Source organism: Nycticebus coucang, chromosome 20, assembly GCF_027406575.1.
Source record: "Nycticebus coucang isolate mNycCou1 chromosome 20, mNycCou1.pri, whole genome shotgun sequence".
In the NCBI taxonomy this organism is placed as follows: domain Eukaryota; kingdom Metazoa; phylum Chordata; class Mammalia; order Primates; family Lorisidae; genus Nycticebus; species Nycticebus coucang.
This window is the reverse complement of record NC_069799.1, coordinates 11,910,316-11,919,162: the sequence shown is the minus strand read 5'-3', so window position 1 is coordinate 11,919,162 and position 8,847 is coordinate 11,910,316. Positions and strand designations below refer to the sequence as shown.

The 8,847-nt window shown below is 39.6% G+C and overlaps 1 long non-coding RNA gene and 1 pseudogene across 1 annotated transcript in view; both read left to right on the top strand.

Annotated features, from left to right (window-relative positions):
• Nucleotides 1-3,318: 3,318 nt before the first annotated feature.
• Nucleotides 3,319-8,847, top strand: part of LOC128572697 (uncharacterized) — a 60,560-nt gene continuing 55,031 nt past the window's right edge. The window contains exon 1 of the long non-coding RNA XR_008376235.1: nt 3,319-3,480. This is a non-coding gene — a long non-coding RNA (uncharacterized LOC128572697). The remainder of the gene's footprint in view (nt 3,481-8,847) is intronic.
• Nucleotides 4,189-4,308, top strand: LOC128573226 (uncharacterized; annotated as a pseudogene).

Here is an 8,847-nt window from a genome sequence, read left to right as displayed (position 1 = left end):
GAAATTTAAAAGACTATGTCTTGAGAATGGGCTGCATATGTCATTGGTTTGAGAAACCTCCATTTTTTTTTTTTTTTTTTGGCTCGGTGCCTGTAGCATAGTGGTTAGGCGCCAGCCACATACACCAATGGTGGTGGGTTCAAACCTGGCCCAGGCCAGCTGAACAAAAATGACAACTGCAATAACAACAACAACAAAAATAGTCAGGCATTGTGCCAGGTGCCTGTAGTCCCAACTACTAGGGAGGCTGAGGCAAGAGAATTATTTTAGCCCAAGGGTTTGCCCAAGAGTTTGAGGTTGCTATGAGCTGTGACACCACAGCACTCTACCTAGGGCAACATAGTGAGATTCTGTCTCAAAAAAAAAGAAAAAAGGAAGAAAAGAAAAATGTCCATTTTTTTTTTAAATTTAGATTCCAGCCATTAGAAAAAATAATGGACTGGAAACTTAAATTACAGATATACCTATTCCAAAGTGTATTTGTGAGGCCTAGTTAACCTATGTCTTTTGTATTGTGTGTTGCTGAAGAATCATTTTTTAAAATAGGCTAATCAATAATGAAATGTTATGAAAACTGCTCTTGAACATCCAAGAGCAAAAAAAAACAACAAAAAAAGTGATTAAGTCTGTATGTGTAAAAGAGAATATTACTAACACAGTATATAAACAAAATAATAATAATAATTATTTTTTTTTTTGAGACAGAGCCTCAAGCTTTCGCCCTGGGTCGGGTGCTGTGGCATCACAGCTCACTGGAACCTCCAACTCCTGGGCTTAAGCAATTCTCTTGCCTCAGCCTCCCATGTAGCTGGGACTACAGGCACCCACCACAACACGGGTTGTAGTTGTCATGGTTGTTTGGCAGGCCAGGGCTGGATTCAAAACTACCAGCTCTGGTGTATGTGGCTAGCACCTTAGCTGTTTGAACTACAAGCACCAAGCCAAACAAAATAATTATTTACCACTCTGATTCAACAAATTTCCATTTGTTCATACCATTATTTACCATTTACTATTTGCTTTTATTAAAATTTGTTTTATTGTCCTATCTATTTTTTTTTTTTTTGAGACAGAGTGTCACTTTGTTGCCTTGGTAGAATGCCATGGCATCACAGCTCACAGCAACCTCAAACTCAAGGGTTCAAGCGATTCTCTTGCCTCAGCCTCCCAAGTAGCTGGGACTGCAGGCACCTGACACAACGCCCAGCTATTTTTTGTTGTGGTTTGTCCAGGGCCAGGTTTGAACCCGCCACCCTTGGTATATGGGGTTGGTGCCCTACCCACTGAGCCACAGGCGCCGTCTCATAAAATATGTATTAACAAGCAAAGTTCTAGACTTGTGAGTCTCTGAAGGAATTATCTTATTCACCAGTTTCCTGATTATTTAACAGTAAAAAGCATATAATCTCTGCTTAATATCTATTTCATTAATTGTTTAATTTAGCTATTACACAATAGAATGTCAAACCCATAAATTCCACAGGTATGCTATTTTAAAAATGATTATGTTCTGCATAGTATCAGTGTTTGATAAGAAAGTAATATATAATTAAAGGTAAAAAAATTAAATTTACAATGGTTTCTTCAAAAAATTAGTTATTAGAGGACAACATGGAACATCAATATATATAAAAATGAAAAGTCTTATCATTTATAACTTTGTTCAAATCCAAATTGAGAGTAACACAAATATGTGCATTTGCCAAAAACAAATCATTAACAAATCTTCTGATTACTTCCCAAGAATACTTTATACAAAAAAGAGAAAAAAAATGGCCTGGCATAGTGGCTTATGCCTGTAATCCCAGCACTCTGAGAGGCGGAGGCAGGTGGATCACCTGAGCTCAGGAGCTAGAGACCAGCTTAAGCAAGAGTGAGACCAGTCTCTAAAAATAGCTGGGCATTGTGGTAAGGGCCTGTAGTCTCAGCTACATGGGAGGCTGAAGCAAGAGGATCACTTGAGCCCAAGACTTGAGATTGCTGTGAGGTACAACCTCATGGCACTCTACAAAGAGTGACCAGGTGAGACTGTTTCAAAAAAACAAAACAAAACCAAAAAAAGCAGTGACTTTGAAAGATTTTAGTACCACAAAAACTTTATTAATCATATTATATTGATCATATATTTAATTGATAGTATTTTGAATACATTAGGTTAAATAAAGTATTACAATTAATTTTGTCCTAGCATACTATCTGCACTGGGTATATATGTTAATTAGCTAGCGTTACATGCTAGACTCCAAATGTCACTGAATTAATAGGTTTATATTTCCTTCTATACTTGAACAATTTCTCCCAGTTTCTTTGGCATTTTGCTTTCCTTTGTTGATAATCATGATATGTATCAGTAAAACATACTATCTTTGAGGATTAATACAAACTCTGACTAAGTCTGGGTGCCAGAAACCCATAAGGACGTGATGCCCAGTGTTCATTGCTACCTTTGGAGTAATAGATACTAAAGAAAAGGCAAATGATCATGATGATATCATGATGAACGTGATACATGGTGTTGAGTATGTAAAGTATTACAATTAAATGTCTAATTAATTAATTTTATGTGGTTACTAGAAAATTAAAATGACATGTGGCTTACATTTTATGTGCATTGGACATTGCTGCCTGAGAGGATGGCCTCACTTTTCCAAGTTTGGGCTGCCTCCATAAAAGTTATGTAGTCTTAAATTTAAAATGATAGTTATGTTGTTTTCAGTTTTAATTGTACATATTTTTCATGAATGGGTATAACCATACATGCAAGGTTAAATGGGAATGTCTCTCAGGCAATCCTAGGTTATAGCGCAGGGAGGAAGGCATGCCTAAAAGACTCAAGAGGAAAGGTGGCGCCTGTAGCTCAAGTGGCTAAGGCGCCAGCCAAATACCCCAGAGGTGGCGGGTTCGAATCCAGACCGGGCCTTCCAAACAACAATAGCCGGGCGTTGTGGCCAGAGCCTGTATGTAGTCCCTACCCTGCTACGCTGCTACTCGGGAGGATGAGGTAAGAGAATTGCTTAAGCCCAGGAGTTGAAGGTTGCTGTGAGCTGTGACGCTACAGCACTCTAGCACCCTAACCAAGGCTTGAGGTTCTGTCTCCAAAAAAAAAAAAAGACTGAATAGGAAATAGAACTTGAAAACTAAGAACCTGTCATTCTGGGCTCCTTCAGCCGCCGTGGCTGGGCTCGCATCTCCTGTCACTCAGGACGTGCGGGGGCGGGACCTGAGACCTTATCCAGTCAGGTATGTGGAGGGGGGGGCGGTTGTCTCAATCTGGCTAGAAGCCGGAAAGCTGTGGACTGCTTCCGGATCTGACGGCACCTTTGTCTCTCCTGCAGCATGTCCAGTACTGTGGTAGGTTTTCACCAATTTTTCTCGCTGGGAGATCCAGACGGCTCTACCGCGATCTCTCTCCCTCTGTCACCAGCAAATAGTGGTAAATTGGTAGGGAGGACGCCAGGACGCCGCGGAAATCAGGAAATGGTGAGTTTGCGATCTGCTTGTCCGGAGATGGGGAAGGGGCAGGTTGGAACTCACCAGAAGCGGCTGTGGCCTCGACCCTCAAGGTGCTGCCGGGCTAGCGGCGGAGACCCCAGGCATCCCGTGCGGTCCTTGCATGGTAACTTTGGCTGCAGCCGGGAGTCCCGTGCCTGGCTGAGCTGGAAGCCCTTCGTCCCCCCAAATTGTGGCCCACCAGGGGACGATTTTTTTTTTTTTTCTATTTGAGATCGTCTCCAGTGCTTTGGCATCATAACCCACAGCAAACTAAAATTTCTGGGCTTGAGCAATCCTCTTGCCTCTGCTTCCCGAGTAGCTGGGACTACAGGCACCGTCACAACGCCCGCATGGTTCTTTCATTTTTAGTAGAGACGGGGTCTCACTCAGTTTGCTCTACCTAACAAATTCAAACCTAGTCGTTTGTACCCTTACATTAACCTGGAAAAAAAAAAAAAGAAAAAAGAAAACGTTAGTGGTAAAGCCTGACACATCTTTTAAATTTGTTTCTAAATGTTTATCTCTCTATGTCATAATGAGTGGAATTGTTTTTCTTAATTTCATTACATTACTTATTTCTAGTACATGAAAGTACAGTTGAATTTTTTGTGTTGATCATGAATGTTGTGACTCCCTAATTCACTTATTTGTTCTGGAGAGTTGTGAATTTCTTACAAACATATACGCAAGTCTATGTTATCTGTGATTAAAAAAGTAATTGTACAAGCAGGAGCCTAAAGAATTATCTTTCTATGGTCTGTTGGCCATTTCTGAACTTTGGAAATGTAATGGCCAATTCATTAGAAAGAAACAGTATGAGTAATTGGTGATAGATGTAGGCTAGTGTGTGTATTTGTAGTCTTAATAGTGGGGTTCCAAAATACCCATAAAATATTATTATATTTATCTCACGAGGATATTTAAGTTATTCGTTAGAATTATAATGCTGTTAAATCTTAATTACAGCTCCCCAAAATGACTATGGGTTTTTACCCAAAATAAAAAGATAATTCTACAGTAAAAAAAAAAAAAAGTAATTGTAGCTTGGCGCGGGTAGCACAGTGGTTACCGCCCCAGCCACATACGCCAAGGATGGCAGGTTTGAACCCGGCCCAGGCCTGCTAAAAAACAAAGACAACTGCAACAAAAAATAGCTGGGCATTGTAGTGGGTGCCTGTAGTCCCAGCTACTGGGGAGGCTGAGGCAAGAGAATTGCTTAAGCCCAAGAGTTGGAGGTAGCTCTCAGCTGTGACAGCCCGGGCACTCTACCCAGGGTGACATAGTGAGATTCTGTCTCAAAAAAAAAAGTAATTCTGTCTCTTGTATGGAGAATTTTATTTATTTTTCTTATGTAATTTCTGTGGAGAATATTTTCAGTCCTATGATGAATAGGGTGGTAAAGTGAACATTCTTCCAAAACTTCAAAGTAAAGTTTACTATGTTAGCTGTAGGTTTTTCAGAATTACCCTTTAGCAGGTCTGGAAGGATTTCTTGGTATTATTAGTTTCCTGGGAGTTTAGTCATAAACAGATATTGGATTTGGAAAATACTCCTCTGTGCCTATTAAAAGTGTCCTTTTGGGGGGGGCAGGGGGCGGTGCCTGTGGCTCAACAGAATAGGGTGCCGGCCCCATGTGCTGGAGGTGGCAGGCTCAAACCCAGCTCTGTCCAAAAACTGCAAAAAAAGTGTCTTTTTTTTGTTCTTTAGTCTGTGTATTGTATTGATTGATTTTGGGGTGCTAAGTCCAAAAATTTAGACTTACATTTGTGAATTCAATTTAGTAATGATGTACGATCATTATGTGTGGCTAGATCAAAGTTGCTATTTTCTTTTTGTGGCTTCTGTGTTCATATTTATCAGGGATAGAATTTTATTCCATAGTTATCTTTACTTGAATGCTTTTGTCTGGCTTTAGTATTGGCGTAATACAGACTTCATACGATGAGCTAGAAAGTGTGCCAATAATATTCTTTTATTTTTTGGAGGGGTTTGTGAAGAGTTGGCATTGATTTTTCACTAAATGTTTAGTAGAATTTATCAGTCATGGAGTGTGGCTCTATGCTTCTTTTTGTATAAAGATTTTAAATTAACTCACCATTTAACAAGTTATATGTCTATTTATACATTCTACTTATTTTCGAATTTACTTCGGTAATTTGTGCCTGTCAAAGTTATTCATTTCAAATCTGTGGTATTCTATGTGTCTAGATTTTTTTGAGCAGTTAAAACTGAAAATTCCGAGAGTATAAGGTAGGAGAATGAGACTTTGGTGAAATCAATGAATGATCCAAAATCATTTCTGTTGTAAGGTAAAAGTTAAGTATAATTGCTATACTTTATATTTATTGTATCAGTAAGATGTCTTATTTAAGCAAAACTAGTGAAGGATGCCTTTTTAAGCGAGCATACTGAGTTTCCATCCCATTTTCATCAATATTTACATAGGACAATAAAGGCCAGGTGTGGCGCTCATGCCTGTGGTCCTCGCACTCTGGGAACCTGAGGTGGGAGTATTGCTTGAGCTCAGGAGTTTGAGACCACCCTGAGCAAGTTCGAGACCCCGTCTCTAAAAAATAGCTAGGCATTGTGGCAGGTGCCTGTACTCCCAACTTCTTGGGAGGCTGAGGCAGGAGAGTCACTTGAACCTTAGAGTTTGAGGTTGCTGTGAGCTGTGACGCCATGGCACTCTACCAAGGGCAACAAAGTGAGACTCTATCACACACACACACAAAAAAAAAAAAAAGAAAGAAAAGAAAATAGGACAATAAAACAAATTTTAATAAAAGCAAATAATAAATGGTAAATAAAGAATAGTCTGAACAAATGGAAATTTGTTGAATCAGAGTGGTAAATAATTATTTTGTTTGGCTTGGTGCTTGTAGCTCAAGCAGCTAAGGCACCAGCCACATACACAAGAGCTAGAGGGTTTGAATCCAGCCCAGGCCTGCCAAACAATGACAAGTACAACCAAAAAATAGCCAGGTGTTGTGGTGGGCACCTGTAGTCCCAGCTACTTGGGAGGCTGAGGCAAGAGAATCGCTTAAGCCCAGGAGTTGGAGGTTACTGTGAGCTGTTATGTCACAGCACTCTGCCCAGGGCGACAGCTTGAGGTTCTGTCTCAAAAAATAATAATAATTTATTTTGTTTACATACTGTGTTAGTAACTATTCTCTTTTACACATACAGACTTAATTACTGTATGTGTAGTTAGGGCGCTGGTCACATTTACCAAGGCTGGCTGGTTCGAACCCATCCCGGGCCTGCTAAACAATGACATCAACAACAAAAAAATAGCTGGGTTGTGGCTGGTGCCTGTAGTCCCAGCTACTTGGGAGGCTGAGGCAAGAGAATTGCTTAAGCCCAAGAGGTTTTTTTTTTTTTGAGACAGAGTCTCACTTTGTCACCCTTGGTAACATAGCTCACAGAAACCTCCAGCTCTTGGGCTTAGGTGATTCTCTTGTCTCAAAATCCCCAGTAGCTGCCATTATTGGCACCCACCACAACGCCTGGCTATTTTTTTGTTGTAGCTTGGCCGGAGCGGATTTCAAACCTGCCACCCTTGGTGTATAAGGCCAGTGCCCTACTCACTGAGCCACAGGTGCTGCCCTAAGCCCAAGAGTTTGAAGTTGCTGTGAGCTGTGATGCCACAGTACTCTATTGATGGTGACACAGTGAGACTCTCTCAAACGAAAAGTACTTAAAACAGTAATTTTTTAGGCTAAAATATGATTAACTATTAAATCAGCTATCAAACAAGTCATATATTTTTTTTCAATTTACCCTGTTTATGTACCATTCAAAAAGTATTTATTTTGTGACCTAGTTTTTGCTAGGCACTATAGATACAATCATTAACAAAACTGACATTGTCCCTGTTCTCAGAGAGCTGATAATCTAAGGAAGACATAGACACCCGTGCCCACACCACCACAAACTCATTACAAGCCAAGAGGAAAAAGTATAAACTCAAGGGAATGTGAGAAGAACCTGCTGTAGTCTAAAGGGTCTGAAAGAGTTTCCATGAGGAAGAATGGTTCTGGGATAGACATTAAGGTTTTCTGTTGTAAATCAGCTGAAGCGTGGTTGCAGAGAGCCCTGCATTCTAAGCAAAGGGAAGGGTCTGGACAAAGCTCCTGAGAACTTCCATGTTCTCCCTCACTGGCCAGACCAATATTTGATAGTCACGTGCTAGAATATGACAGTGAAAGCCTAAAGAACTAACAACTGAATAATGACACAATAAAGCATAAATCACAAAAATGGATGTAAAGTTACCCTGAATATAAGAATGCATTTTCAATGTGTTCCAAAAATTTTAAGCATACAATGTTAAGCCATGTACTTTAAACAATGTAATTGGTTAAATTTGTTGCTTTAGTGTTTATTGTCTAAAATATCTCCATGCCCATAGAAAGCAAAACACATGAAGAATTCCTAGCCTTTAATAAATAGTATGCTAAGGCTGAGTCCATTGAAAAGTGCTTAACGTGTGTCAGAGAAGCTTCATATTCATATTTTATTTAATACCAAAAAGCATAAGTGATACTTAAATGCTTACTCTGGAAAAAAGGCTATTTCTATAATCTTTCAATGACTGTAGTTAGACACATTTTCCTTATTCCAGTGTGAGTTTTCTTCTAGAAAATCTTCCACATGAGTAAAAGTGAAAATCATAATTTTTTTTTTTTAAATCCAAAGTTGAAGACATTGAGTAGTCCTTTTGCAGTGTTTTTATTTTTGTTTACTATTTTTGAGACACGGTCTCACTCTGTTTGCTGGGCTAAAGTACAGTGGTGTCATCACAGCTGAGTGGAACCTCAAAATCCTAGGCTCAAGCGATCCTCCTCCCCTAGCCTCCTGTGTAGCCAGGACTATAGGTGTGTGCCACCACACCCAGCTAATTTTTTTCCTTATTTTTTTTTTTATAGAGATGGGGGTCTCACTGTGTTTTTTAGGCTGGTCTTAAACTCTTGGGCTCAGGCAATCCTCTCACTTCAGCTGCTCAAAGTGCTAGGATTTCAGGTATGACCCACCATGCCCAGCCCTGTGTTTTTATTTAACCATGTATGTAAATAGGCAATTATAATAATGTGAAGGACATTTCTTGAATAGTTATTAGTTAGACTATAAAAAAACTGTACAGAAAGTTTGTACAAAATTATGTCCCTAAAATGATTAGGGTCTTCAGTAACAGATAACAAACTCCAAAGGGTCCCTGCTCAGCAACCCTCATAAGTACGGAGAGAAGAGCACATCTGCTAGTCATAACTGTGAGCAGACTTCATACAAATGTCATTCACATTTTCCCTGTCATTATTCTCTATCACAAAAAGAAATGCCTATTACAATGCCATT